General features: G+C 40.4%; 1 long non-coding RNA gene across 1 annotated transcript in view; it reads right to left on the bottom strand.

The window, feature by feature from the left end:
• Positions 1 to 15,740, bottom strand: part of LOC139755801 (uncharacterized) — a 316,241-nt gene that overhangs the window by 266,058 nt on the left and 34,443 nt on the right. The window contains exon 2 of the long non-coding RNA XR_011714163.1: positions 9,898 to 10,110. This is a non-coding gene — a long non-coding RNA (uncharacterized lncRNA). The remainder of the gene's footprint in view (positions 1 to 9,897; positions 10,111 to 15,740) is intronic.

Below are 15,740 nucleotides of genomic sequence, written 5' to 3'. Positions count from 1 at the left end.
TCAAAATGCACTAGTGTCAAGCAGCAAGTAAAAAAAGGTGACCAAATGTTAGGTTTCATAGCCAGGAACATAGATTATAAGACACCTGAAACAATTCTCACACTCAATATAATTCTCTAGTAAGACCACACCTTGAATATGCAGTCCAGTTTTGGTCCACAATCTATAAAAAAGACGAGGGAAAATTAGAGCAAGTGAAAAGACGCGCGACAAATTTTATCCCATCCTTTAGAAATCTGGCATACAAAGAGGCTCAAACGATTGGATCTCTTGTCCCTTAAAAAAAAAGTAAGACTTCGCGGCGACTTAATTAAAGTGTTCAAAAGTCTGAACAAGTTCGATGAAATAAACCACGAACATCTTTTCGAAATATAAGGATAAACGGTTACTAAAACAAACGGACAAAAAATCAAAGCTATAAGATGAAGTACGGACGTGGGAAAAAGTTTTTTTCCTATAGGTGTGTTGAGCGCTGGAATAAGCTATCGTTAGACGTAGTAAATGCTAAAACTATGAATACCTTCAAAAGTCGTTTATAGAGAAATTTTATAAATTCAGTTACACTTTGAAAAAAAATAAAAACGCCAGAAATAATCGTATAAACGACAGCGTAACGGGGCCATAAGAAGGCGGGGAGTCGGTGATAGCTTAAAAAAGCACTGAATGGAATTAGATTTTTCTTGTCAAATTATTTTCCTTTCTTCTTCTAGACAACCCAGTGTAAACTCACGAATAAGCTCTATTTCGAAAACAAGGACGGCTCACTCCCTGACACATGACGGTAGTTCAATCTAAAACAGACGACACCGGCCAGCTCCCTGATACGCGTCGGCGGTTAACCATCAGTCTCTCGTCGTCATGTCAATATCAGACTTTCGTCGGTGGTTCAGTACTTGACACAAGACGAAAGCTCTCTTCTTCACACACGAGAGCGACTTACAGTGACACAAATCAGCGGTTCTTTGCCTAAAAACCTTCGGCGTTTAACTTCGTGAAACATTAAAACAATTCAGTCACCAACACAAAACGAATCCGCATTTTCTGGCAGCTAGCACATGGCAGAGGATCAATCCAAAACATACAACAGTGGTTCACTCCCTGACTCCCGTTGGGACTTCATCACCTGACACAAGTCTGTGTCTGTCTTTGATAACTCATTACTAAACTCTTGATGGGGAAGTGAACTACGACTGTGGTTCACTTCCTGACACACTACAGCGGAAAACTCTGACACATTACAGTGACCCGATCCCTGACACACTGCATCAGTTCGCTCCACGGCACACAAGTTCGCTTACTCCTTGAATAACGACGACTCACTCTATGAAACATTAAAACCATTCAATCTCAGACGAACATCAGCGGTTCACTCCTTGATGAACGCCAGTGGTGCGCTCTCTGATGAAGATTAAAGCTTACTCCCTCACACACGCCTGTGGCTCACTCCCTGACGCAAAACGAAAGCTTACACCTATCAGAACATTAGGCTAATCTTCGACACACCACGGCGGCTCACTCTCCGACACCAGGAGGCAGCTCACTCAGTACCACGCGTAGGTGTTTCATTCCCTGACGCAAGGTGGAGCTCACTAGCTTACTCAGTGACCAAGGATAGCACCTCACCTCCAGTCGCACATCGATATCTCTGCGACACAAGACGGTGTTTCACTCAGTCTCTCTTGACTGCTTCACTAACACGAGACGGAAGCTCGCTCCCTGCCATACGTCGGTGATACATACTGTGGCCTACTACTGCAACCCATTCTGTGACACTCAGCGGTGGCTCACTCCTTGACGCATATCCACGGTTTATTCCTTGATACAAAAGAGCACCTCAATCCCTGATAAACAGCAACAGAACTTCTATAATATGCAAGAGACTCGCTCTCAAACAGAGGGACGGTTCATTCCCTGACAAATTTTTAATAGCATGTTGATTATACTTAAACGTTTAAAGAAGGAAGTGCGTTTGACATTTAGAAGGGACGGGGGAGAGCGCTGCTTTAGAAATGACATAAGGTAAGGCGTGCCTGATCTTAATGGTGTAGAAAGAAAATGAAACAACTTGTCAACCACATCACAGTTTTCGCATGACAGTGGCTTGCCAAGTACTGCATCTCCTTGATAAGGCTTGAGACACAAACTGCTATTTTTCATTAGCAAAATTCCAATTTCAGTAAATAGAAATGTTAATGACGGAAAAAAGAGAAAAAGCGCAATGTAGGGAGAGTTGGTCAGGTAAAGACATTTGATGAAAGAGATTGCATAAGAATACTCTGTCGATTAGGTAGACAGAACTAGATCCCCCTAGAGTTAAGAGCAGTATCCCATACAAGAACGGTTCATTGTTTCTATAATTACTGTAATTCCTCAGAAGGTTCCTTATAATCTAGTAGTATGCTTATGTTCCTTGTCGGAACCATAGAGGTATAAAGGAAGATGGGATAATTGTGAGGACTAACAGGAGAAATAAGTAAAGTTGGGGTTCTAATTTCGCTAAAGTAAACAAGGTTACAGGTGCCCCGCTAAGGATAACCTGTTAAAATTTAAGTTAACGTTAAGTTTATTGAGATGTGATGTAGACTGAACATGGATAAACTTCAGTGATTTTGAAGAAGAGGAAGAATGTCGAACTGTCATTGGAGTACCAATAAATCAAGTGATTTATTGATAATAGTCACTGATAAAAAGGAGGTAGAAGGAAAAAGACAGGACAGAGCAGTAGGGACACTTCTGATGATAGAAAAGTGACTAACCAATCAACAATTTTGAAAAATGACTGACTAAAGTGAATGAGAAAGGAAACCGTGAATATGGGAGCACAGGGATCAGACTCTTGTACCACATCACATCAAGTGCTTTCCAGATATCAGAGGCCTCAACAAAGCACTTTCCAAAGTCTCTCAGGAAGGACGACTAGAGATCTGTAACAGATAATGTCACTGGTAGCTGGAAAGGGAGGAAGGTCTAAGATTCAAGACAGAGAAACAGACTTGACTTATAGGCTGGAGATACTACGAGTCAAGGGAAAGTACACTAATGATACACAAATCGAAAGTAAAGTAGAATAATTCTTGGTTCTCTGGCAAAAACGAAACAGACGAGCAAACAGACACATGTTCAGATGTACTGCTTGAAAGCAGAAGGAAGGACGCCATACGATCCATTCACCTTCCTTGTGTCCTAAGGGGAGGAGCCTTTGTACTCCGTGAAAAAGGTATTGTAGGAAAAGCTGCACAGTTCATCAAAAGTGAAGCAGTAGGTAAGGAATCGTCAAGTCATCACAAGTAAATGTAGTAGCGATTTGTGCTGAGAACGCTCACACCTTTTCATGTTCATATACTAGTCAGTCTGGACATCATAGCAAAACCCAGACTTCACACACTGCCATAGTGATACGTTCCTCACCAGATAAATGACAGTGCGGTTCCACTAACGCTAACCTTGTGACCATAATTTCTGGTGAGCATAGCCACAGTTGCCCTGAAGAGCCTCGTGAATATTACCTTAACTCTATAATAAGCTTTAATCTTATCTCCTAATGAAGAAATGAATTCAGAAATGTATCTCTCCAACGTATTTATCATATACTACTATAGATCATAAAACGAACATAGCCAAAGCTCATGAAGAATGTGATCATATTTAGAGTGGTATATAAACTAACCAAACGCAAACATTAAAAGGTGGGAAACAAATATCAAGAATGACAAACGAAAAACTCTAAACCACTGGAGTTGTAATTTATAGCTCTCTTTACACCAGTGTGGTGTTTACTGCCTTCCTGAGGTAGCACAGGGAACAGACGACTGAACCTTGAGGGAAAAGCATCTCTCTTTGCACCTTCCTCTTTCGTCACTTTCGGAAAGTAATAATACAAGATGGAAGGACATCCAGCCCCCTACCCCCGCCTCTCTTCGTAGTCTTTCTCCCTTCTCCCCACCGTCCTGGAAAGCCTAAATATTCTTTCATTATTGGTTGCTATACGACCAACCTGTAGTGTATCAGCGTTATTTACTATTGGTCACTGTGTTGCCAATTTCATCCAAGTAGATAATTCAATTCTCATCAAACTGGACAACTATTTATGGCCTACTGTCCCAACACACAATGATAAGAAAAGCTAACATAGCCCAACTGCACCTAAGTAAGTATCATAATAAAAGAAATACACAAAAGGCTTGTATGATTCTTACTCCGACAATCAAAGTTTACGAGTAATTCCATAAGTATTATGAACGACCCAGCATTTTCAGACGATATGAAAAATAATATTACACCTCAAAAGAGAAAAATCGCACAATGTGATTACGTATATGTTCCCTCATTAATCCACTTGGTTCTGACTGACAATGTATATCACCAGCCTTTAACTCTGACTGACAAGAGTTCTGATGACAGATGTAGTAACAGTATAAAGGAGATTTCGTTTATATTAGTGATGCTTGACAACAAATAGTGGGAGCACTACCTACCACAACCACCCCGCTCGATGATATGTGTGGGTTGGGAAGTGTTGGGACGAGACGAAACACGTACACCAGTCAATAGATAAAACTGTCTGCATATATATGTTTGACCAATAGCAATACCTCCAGTTAGTTTTGTCTGATTGGATAATACCAGAATATACTGCACTCATCATAGCATGCTCCTTGAATTATGCTGTTGATAATTTCTTTTACAGGGAAGCAGTGCAAATGACTGGAAGCGGCAGGAGGTCAAGGGAAAGGTGCAAAAGGGTGAAAAAAGAGGGCAAATGAGAGTTGGGGTGAGAGAGTATCATCAAATCTTAGGGAGACTAAAAAGATGTTTTGGAAGGAGGTAAATAAAGTGCGTAAGATAAGAAAACAAAGGTGAAATGGCAAATGGGGAGGTAATAAGTAGTGATGAAGTGAGAAGATGGACTGAATATTTTGAAGGGTTATTGAATGTATTTGATGATAGGGTGGCAGATATAGGGTGTTTTAGTCGGGGTGGTGTGCGAAGTGAGAGGGTCAGGAGAATGGTTTGGTGAGCAGAGAAGAGGTAGTGAAGGCTTTGCGGAAGATGAAAGCCGGCAAGGTAGCGGGTTTGGATGGTATTGCAGTGTAATTTATATAGAAAAAAAGGGGGTGACTGTCTGTTGATCAGTTGGTAAGGATATTCAATGTATGTATGGATCATGAAGTGCCTGAGAATGGCGGAATGCATGCTTTGTGCCATTGTACAATGGCAAAGGGGATAAAGGTGAGTGCTCAAATTACATAGGCATAAGCTTGTTTAGTATTCCTGGGAAATCATACGGGACGGAATTGATTGAGAGGGTAAAGGCATATATAGAGAAGCAGATTGGGGAAGAACAGTGTGGTTTTAGAAGCGGTAGAGGATGTGTGGATCGGGTGTTTGCTTTGAAGAATGTTCGTGAGAAATACTTAGTAAAACAGTTAGATTTGTAAGTAGCATTTATGGATCTGGAGAGGGAATATGACAGGGTGGACAGGGTGGATAGAGATGCTTTGTGGAAGGTAAGTTGCTATAAACAGTGAAAAGTTTTTACCAAGGATGTAAGGCATTAGTACGAGTAGGAAGAGAGGAAAGTGACTGGTTCTCAGTGAATGTCAGTTTGCAGCAGGGGTGCGTGACGTCTCCATGATGTTTAATTTGTTTATGGATGGGGTTGTTAGGGAGGTGAATGCAAGAGTTTAGGAGAGAGGGACAAGTATGCAGTCTGTTCTGGATGAGAGGGCTTGGGAAGTGAGTCAGTTGTTGTTCGCTGACGATACAGCGCTGGTGTCTGATTTGGGTGAGAAACAGCAGAAGTTGGTGACTGGGTGTGGTAAAGTGTGTGAAAGAAGAAAGTAGGATTAAATGTGAATAAGAGCAAGGTTATTAGGTTCAGTAAGGTTGAGGGACTAGTTAATTGGGAGGTAAGTTTGAATGGAGAAAAAGTGGAGGAAGTGAGTGTTTTAGATATCTAGGAGTGGACTTAGCAGCGGATGGAACCATGGAAGCAGAAGTGAGTCGCAGGGTGGGGGAGGGAGCGAAGGTTCTGGGAACAATGAAGAATGTGTGGAAGGCGAGAACGTTATCTCGGAGAGCAAAATGGATATGTTTGAAGGAATAGTGGTTCCAACGATGTTATATGGTTGCGAGGCATGGGCTATAGATAGTTGTATGGAGGAGGGTGGATGTGTTGGAAATAAAATGCTTGAGGGCAATATGTGGTGCGAGGTGGTTTGATCGAGTAAGTAATAAAGAATAAGAGAGATGTGTGGGAATAGAAAGTGTGTGGTTGAGAGAGCAGAAGAAGGCGTGTTGAAATGGTTTGGACACATGAAGGGAATGAGTGAGGAAAGATTGGCCAAGAGGATATATGTTTAAGAGGTGGAGGGAAGGAGAAGCGGGAGACCAAATTGGAGGTGGAAGGATGGAGTGAGAAAGATTTTGAACGATCGGGGCCTGAACATACAGGAGGGTGAAAGGCGTGCAAGGAATAGAGTGAATTGGAGCGATGTGGTATACCGGAGTCGACGTGCTGTCAATGGATTGAACCAGAGCATGTGAATCGTTTAGGGTAAACCATGGAAAGGTCTGTGGGCCCTGGATGTGGAAAGGAAGCTGTGGTTTCGGTGCATTACGCATGACAGCTTGAGACTGAGTGTGAACGAATGTGACCTTTGTTGTCCGATACTGGCGCTGCCTCGCTGGTGGGTAGGATGCTATTTCATGTGTGGCGGGGTGGCGACGAGAATATATGAAGGCAGCAAGTATGGATATGTACATGCGTATATATCCATATGTCTGTATATATATATATATGTATGTATACGTTGAAATATATCTGTATATATGTGCCTGTGTGAGCGTTTATGTATATACATGTGTATGTGGGTGGGTTGGGCCATTCCTCGTCTGTTTCCTTGCACTACCTCGTTAACGCGGGAGACGGCGGTTAAGTTTGATAAAATAGATAATAACCACAAAGATGATGGTTAAGTGCTGAAATCGGCAACAATGCCCATTTTCATACCGAAGATGAAGAAAAAGCTTAACATGGCAGAGAAGAATGAGTCATGTTTGTACTGTTGTCCAGAATGTTGCATCACTATCATGTACTCCATATACTCAACTACTACACAACAAGATCACAACATAAGCTACATCCTGAAATATAAATGATATAAGATAAAGCAAATTAGCTTGATATCAAAATGTGTATCATTTTCCACTGGTGGTATATCAGAAAAATAAATGGTGATATACTTTAAGCGAACGTGGAAAACGATACATTGGGTAATGTTTTCATAATGACCGTAGATAAATAAAGATAAAATGTTCATTTGAATACGTTACCAGGAAAAAAGAACAACAATTCTCTCTGAGACATGAACCCAGAGGCTGTTATATCCAATAAAAAAAATAGCGACCATCTTCATGCTAAACTTTGAGTAACTTTCCTTTTCTCTTGCATCGCTTCATTAGAGGATTAATCAACTTTACGTATGGAAGAAAAAGTGTTGCAATCATCGCTATCGGCACAAAAACATACTGAACTTTGAACACGTGAATTCAAATATTCCTGAGAATCTCTGTCAAAATTTCAGTATCATTTACTTTAGCTGCGTCGTGTACGAGTGGATCTTGTTTTTCAGCTTACTTATATAGGGAGGGCAAGAAAATACGAAGTGGCTGAGGGAAAATAAAATAACGTTATTAAGTTTTCTCACAAGAATTAGTTAAGCTCAGGTGGAGTATCTGTGGAGAGCAGCCTTATTGGAAGATGGCCACCTGACGTCCTCACTTCAGGTTCTATATTTTCCAATTATGGTCTGGCTCTGGGTGGCTCTGAAGTAAGCCATGGCTGGGGGTCGAACACCTCGGCTGGGGCTCAGAAAACATTGATTTGTTTGAATAATTCAACCCAATACTTTCCTGTCCGCTCTTTAAACAACTCCTGATGGACTTAGTCTAATTTTTTCTGTGAAAAGTCAATAACATTTTCTTTTTTCTACTCAGTCTCCTTTTTTTCGAGTATTTCCGCCGATTTTCTTCGGAAAAACTGCTAATAGATGATGTAACTAAATTATTTACAAACTTTCTTTTTATACGTCAAGTTCATTTACCCGGGGTACAACAGAGATGAAAAAGTTTGAAGGACAAAGTGTTAGATGAAAACAGTCAGACCAAGGCTGGAGTATCCATTAGCGAGCATCAGCTTGTGCCTAAGGCCCCGGGGTCAGCTGTGCCGGAGGATATATCGTACTTCTTTCGTACTTGTCTCTCTCATTACTCACGTTATCTCTGACTCCAGTGCATTCTACAAGTCTCCCTTATTGTGCGTGTATTCTCTTGACTCCTGATACGAATTCCACACAACCATTAACTTCTTTTCCTTGTCCCTATTTTCTTTTCCTTTCTCTTATGCCACCTCCTGCGGCATAATGATTATTTCATTCACTTAACGAATGGCGACTTGGCCCGTCGGAGTAAAAAAGAAAAAATAGTTTATAATTTACGATTGTTGAAGCAGTTTATGTTTCTTGAGGTAAAGTATGTAAGCAACAAAATTTGAACAGCAAACACCCCATATCCCTACGTTAGAAGGTATGTGAAATAGGCAATTCATGTACTGGGAAGTCCTTTGTCATACACATCAACTGTGCTAGTGAAGATTCTGGAAAGATCGACAGGAATACTTCGAAGGTAAAGTAAATATTTTTGGTTCTTTGGTAGGAACAAAACTGAGTACCCGCAATCGCAACTTCAGACAAATGCTTCTTGAACACAGGGAGAGTAACGCTATGTGAGCCATGTGCCTACCTTGTGAACAGAAAGATGAACTCCGCACTGTGTTAAAAGGCATTATGGGAGAAGCTATATGATTAGCAAGAGATGAAGCAATAGGTATGGGAATACTATATGACCAAAATAGAATATACGAGAATTGTGAAACAATTTAGACACCACAATTCAGCCCAGACTTCACCAAAGCCTCAGTGAAAAGTTCCCCATAAGGTAAGTCGTTGTTCGATGCCACTGACGCTAACCCTGTAATTAACATTTTTGGAAGCCATAGCCAGCCCCAGCTATCTTGAACGGTCTTTTAGATATTGTCTTAGTTGTACGGTGATCAGTCTGTCTTAATCTTACCTCCTTATAAAGAACCTTACTCTGATATATATCTGTCTTGCGTCAGTATAATTATATATCAGCATAAATCACAATGTGGGAGAGATGATATAGTCAGAGATGATTAGAAATTTGACGATTTTCAGACTGGTATACAACTTAGATTCCTTCCCTCTCAACATTAGAGGCTGGAAGGCAAAATATGATGAACGAAGGTAAAGTCTATACTACTAGTTTTATCTATAACTTTTGCTATACCAGCTTGGTGTTTCCCACCGAAGTGAGGTAGCGCCGGGAGCAGACAAATGACCCTTAAAGAAAAACACCTCTCAGCACCTTCCTCTGTTCCTACTTTCGGAAAATTACGATACCAGGTAGGAAGATTTCCTACCCTCTCCCGAAGTCTTTCTCCCCGCATCCCCAGTAAAGTTAAAAACCAAAAGAGCCTTTCATTTTTCGTTGGGAGACGATCAGCCGCGGGTAATGTAACCAGATTAAGGCCAACTGGTGCCTTTATCGCCAAGGTGACTGAAGATTTCTTCAGTCACCTCAACATCTTTTTATGTGCTTATTCTCGTAACACACAATGGTAACAAAAGCTAATCTAGCCCAGCTAGACCTAACCTGCACGAACCTAATTCTTATGCTATAATCATGACATCATTCGATCCCTTCTTCAACAACCAGATCAGATGAATAGTATCATAACATACCAATCCTATAATCTGGTAATGCAGGTGTTCCCTCTGTAATCTTCATTCTAACGGACAAGTGTTCACTACTGACCTTTAACTCCGACTGACAGAAGTCCTGATGGTTGACGTAGTAATTATACACGACATTTCAGTTCTGAGTGAGAGCACAGCCTTCCACGTCCACCCAGCTCGGTCGGCGCTTGCTTCGTGTTGTGGGTTGGGAGAGACGAAATGCGTCGACCAGTCAACAAGGGACAGAATTGTCTGTCTTCATATGCTGAACGATGGCAACGCCTCTGACCACCTGTTGGTGACAATCAGTTGGTTAGTTTGTTCTGATTGGTTTATACCACAGTAATCTGTATGCTCTTTGAATTATCATTCTAATAAACTTTTTTTTATATCTATATCATAAAGATGATGTATAAGTACTGAAATCGGCCACACTGCAATATAATTGGCAATCTCACCAACTGAAGTTGAACTAAAAAAACTTGACATGGCAGAGAAGAATACACCTTTGTTCTGTTGTCTGTAATGTGTACTATAACATCCCCGTCCTATACTCCATAGACTGAATTACACAACAGGAGTTCAATACAGTCTAGATTAATACACAATGAAACCAGTTACCTTGTGATATTACCATGTATGACTTCTATTTGATGATGAATCAGAAAAACAGGCTGTTATACTGTGAGGTACAACAGTGAACGTGGGAAAAGACGTAGTGAGTAATGTTTTTCTACTGACCTTACATTAATTGTCCGACCAGAAAAAAATAATATCAATTCTGCCTGAGACACGGGGAACTTTGACGCCGATGTATCCAATGGAAAATGTGACCTGTTCCATCCTCACACTAAAGTTCGGGTAATATTTTTTTTCGCTTGCGCCACATTATTTGCGGATTAATCAACTTTATAGAAGAAAAGGTGCTGCAATCATCGATACTGGCATAGAAATACGCAACTTTGAAGGTATGAACTCTATCATGCAAGAGAAGATTTGTCTAACTTTCAGTAGGATTTGATTTTGCGGCGCCATATGATAGTGATTTTTGTTTTCATCATCTGTTCTGTGGGATGTCCGATACTGTATTCAATCTCTTCTTTTACTTCTCGTTTGTTGTAACTTCTGTGCATCTAAGAGAGCATCCTTGCCGTGTCTGGAATCTCTTTGCTAATGATATGTATCTCACTCAACCATTACCTTCTTTGCATTTGTATTTTTTTTCTCCATTGCACCTTCTTGCTCCATAATGATTGTTCCTTCATTAGTCTCTGCGAAAGCAGTCTTAGTACATACGAGTAAACATTTCTTTGGTCTGTAATTCATGACTATTTAGCCAGTTTATTCATCCTCCAACACCTTATCAATACCTCGTCTTATTCAGGAGATCGAGACCCTGAGGATCCAAGACATGGACCAAAAATCCTTCAGGAACTTTGCCAATTCAATGCCTAGACGTCAAGGCCAAATGAATGATACAGTATTAAAATGTAAGTACGACATCGCCTTTACAAATATATGAGGAAGCGGACGTTTTTTTTTCTATTTTTGCGGACCCAGTAAGCTACAAAATGTGAATAGCAACCACACGCATCCTTACGCTAAAAGGTATATGAAACACAGAACAAGATTGAACTCGCTTCGACAATATAAGTACTGGGAAGGCCCTTGAAATATTCAGTAACCAATGAGTTGGTGGATAACAGGGATCTGTGCGAGAGAAGGGTGTATTCAGACAGCATTAACAGAAAATGAATAGTAGGACAGAAGCAATGTTAAGACAGAGAACAAAATGTGTGGAAAACTCCTTTCCAATATGGACAAATAGTTATCAGGTTTTTCTAAACGTCCAAACGTTTGTTCAGATGCGGGTGTCATATTTGTAGAGTTTGTTTTCGTGTTTGTTTGCGCACGTGTGATCCCATGTGCACGGACGTGTTTGTGTGGGTCCTCGTCTGTGTTTTCCTGCCTGCGTTTGCTTTCATGCACATGCATCCGTGTGCGTTTTACTAAGCGACCAAATATTTGTGCTTGAACATGTATGGATATATATCTAATTGCCTGTTTCAGTACATGGAAAGAAGCTAATCAGTCTTAGGGTTCCATCTACGTGTACAGCTTCAAACTGACATAAACACAATGATGAACTGGGCTCACAAGGGACAAATAAAGTTTAATATCGGTAAGGGCAAAGTTTTAGATGTTGGTAGAAAAACAAAAAGGCAAGCTACAGTATGAACTCTGTTGAATTGTAGAAATGAAATGAGGAAAGAGACTTGGGCCTAAAAATCTCAGGTGACCTAAATCCAAGGAACCAGCACACAGCAGCAGTGAAATGAGCGGACAAAATTCATAGATTCATGGTTAGAACCTTCGAATTTAGGTCGAGGGAAATCATCCATACTCTATACAGCTCATTCGCTCGTCATCACATCTTGAATATAATGAGTTCAGTTTTCGTCACCTACCGTAAAAAAGACAGAGAATGAAGCGAGTTTAGCATCAAGCCTCTAAGATTATTCCCGGACTGAGAAACAAATCCTACAAGAACAGATTAAAGAACTTGAGTCTATTCAGCTCAGAAAAGAGAAGGTTAACAGTGATTTCATATAAGCAGACAAAATTAATAAAGACTGGTAATATTTATCTATCAAGGTACCTAAGAAAATTTGCCTGATTTTACTCACAGCAAAAAAAAAAAACAATCGATTTTGAGACCGATGGAAGCATGTCGAGCCGAGTCACAAAAGTACCAGTTTATTGAATTAGTTGTTGAAAATGGTCGGTGATAAAATGAAGGAAGAAGGCAGGAGACATAAAAAGAGCCATGAAGGACATTACCGATGATAAAACAAAAAAAAAAAACCTGAAACATCATCGATTTAGAAAACGGACCGATTAAAGTGACGTAGGGTGAAAAACCTGATCACAAAGATCAGACGCCAATGCCACATCATATCATATGCTTTCGAGATATCAAGGACGAACAACGAAGCGTTTTCCGCAGTCTACATGGCGGATGACCAGGCATTAGTACACATATCAACGGTTAATCTTGCGTTGCGGCAACCAAACTGGTAACTCAGGTGAGAGAGAGAGAGAGAGAGAGAGAGAGAGAGAGAGAGAGAGAGAGAGAGAGAGAGAGAGAGAGAGAGCCCAAGATCAAAGACTTGGAAACACGGTTAAGAGATTTAGAGGCTGGAGATATTTTAAGCGAAAGAGATAGGTCACTGGGCTTTAATGATGCATGTTTCAAAGGAGAGTACAATGACTGTGGCTCTTTGGTCAAACGAATCAAAAACAAACGCAGTTACAAGATCAGGCAAATACTTTCAGAAAACGGGAGTAGGGACGCTATGCGACCCTTGCGCTTTGTGTCCAAATGGAAGAGCTTTTCCTACTGTTTGAAAAAGTATTGTGGGAGAAGCTGTTGGATTAACGTGAAGGGAAGTAGAAGGTCTTATTAGGTCACCAAAAGTAAATGTCGGAGAGGTTTGCCATGAGAACATTCAAAACCTTTCTACATACCACATCATGACACTGTAGCTAAGTGAGGCACCACAACACAGCCAAGACTTCACAGACCCTGAAACTAGTAACTGAGAGGCACTGCCACAGTTATACAGTAATGTTTTTTTTTTTTTTGAATATTACCTTAACTGTGTGACAATAACTTTTGATTCCTTCACATAAAAAATACAACCGGAAATGTATGTCAAGATTATATACACATCTATATATATATATATATATCACCCAGCGGGTGGGATCTTGGATAGTCATAACTAATGATAAATGTGATTATATCCAGATTGGTATGGAGATTAGATTCCTTCCTCCTAAACATTATGAGTCGGGAAGCAAATATCGGGAACGAAAAAAAAATCTAAACCGCTGGTTTAATTATCTATAGCTCTGTTTACATCAGTTTGGTGCTTCCCTCCATCGTGAGGTAGCACCGGGAACAGACAACTGAGCCTTCAAGGGAAAATTCTCTCCAAACATATTCCTCTGCTCCTACTTTCTAAAAGTAATAATACAGGAAGGGAGGATTTCCAATTCCCAACCCAGCCCTTCTTCGTTGTCTTTCTCCTCTCTATAAAGGAAAGCCAAAATATTCTGTCTTTACATGTAATAAGCTGTGAACAGTGTATGCATTAAATGGCTATGGTTTTACAAACAGGGAATTATACGTTATTGATATTCAATGCCAAAAAAAAAAAAAAATTATGAAAAGTGAAAACTGTGAGAAATTCCTTTAACACATCAGTCATCACTGATCACATTGAGAAAGCCAACGTTTCTTCGCCAGCTTCTTGTGCTCCACTTCTGAGTTCTCTCGTGTCAGTGACCAGCAGAAGGAAGCCTTGGAAGATGAACATGACCCATGGGTCACTGAAGTGAGAGTTCAAGATGTACTATCAAAAGCTTCACCTGATGATCACACACGATTGATCAGGCAGGTGATTCAAATACTCATTCGAATTACATTTACATTAACCTTGAATGTTAATACATTCAGGGAACTCTACTGAATTTTGCTGAAAGAAGAATGCGTGATGACTGGACGTGCCCAACGGTAAGGAAGAGGTCTATACCAAGGGAAAGTATAGGAGAGCAATGATAATGTGCTGTTGGATGGAAAATGTGTGTACACCGCCGGTCGGATTCGGACCTTGGTTAGGAGCAGCGAAATGTGCAGAGAGAGAGAGAGAGAGAGAGAGAGAGAGAGAGAGAGAGAGAGGAGGAAAGAAATGAACCTGATGGTTCAGTGATATTCATGTCACCAACCAGGAGTACAGACACTGTATACAAGTTTTATAAAGATATTAGGATCTGACAGGACAAGGATTAATTAGCAAGTATGAATTCATCAATATACTGAAGCATCAATCTATGTTTTTTTCGTACATACGTGTACGGAGAAACTTATCAATAAAGGACCACATGACGGGATTACAGTAGGCATACATGATTCACTGACAGATGAAAACACGTAAAAAAATTGAAAGAGGTATGATGTCTAATTTTCTTGACTACCGGAGCGGAAAAGGAGGAAATAACCTGGAAATCATTGACGTGAATCTTGTGGAAGTAATGATGATGATGTAGCAAGTACTGCAAACCGTACAATGACGAGTTGACTTTGCACTATTTGCACAAGAGAAGTGGACGGAGATCACAGCCAAGCTGTTTAATTGCCAATTACTATCTGATATCACCAGCTAACAGTCATGGAGCTGACAAGGTTCATCATATTCCTCCTCTCTTTGAAAGTATGTTTTAACAAGACACTCAGAATCTCTCCTTCTCATGTGTGATATCATCACACTGGGATATATGTTTACTCAGTCCGTGACACAGCGTCAGCAATGACTTTTTCTCGCATAATTAATCTCTGTATTACATGGCTGTAATAATCAATATCTGTATCATATGGCTGTAATAATAAACTCCATTGCATAAACTTTTTTCCCTATTTTATTCTATCAATAAAGATCAGTGGGTTATGGTCCGTATTTACTACAGTAGTTAACTCGATGGCGTTCACATATACCTCAAAATGTTGAAGTATCACGAGAAAGGCTTGGGCCTCTATACTGCACTTAATCGAACGTCACGTCTGCCTGAAGTGAAAAGGGGAGGGTGAACTCAGGCGCACTTTGAGCAGGTTCATTAGATAATGTCATTTACGGTTTAGAAAAATGAAATTGACAACCATCATTCCAGATAAACTATTCATGACAAAGAAGAAGACTCAATGGAACCATCAAGTCTGGAAAGTGAGGACAAAATCTCCTACAGTATCCTCCTTGACCTGGGAATCTCCAGTTGGCTCTCCTACCAGTGGGTACGGGACACTCGATGATTGCTTTAACATTCACTGCTGCAGGGACCACTATGGACCACCTAAACCTGACT

This window comes from Panulirus ornatus, chromosome 20 (genome assembly GCF_036320965.1).
Source record: "Panulirus ornatus isolate Po-2019 chromosome 20, ASM3632096v1, whole genome shotgun sequence".
In the NCBI taxonomy this organism is placed as follows: domain Eukaryota; kingdom Metazoa; phylum Arthropoda; class Malacostraca; order Decapoda; family Palinuridae; genus Panulirus; species Panulirus ornatus.
The sequence above is the reverse complement of the archived record's forward strand: the minus strand, read 5'-3'. Positions and strand labels throughout refer to the sequence as shown.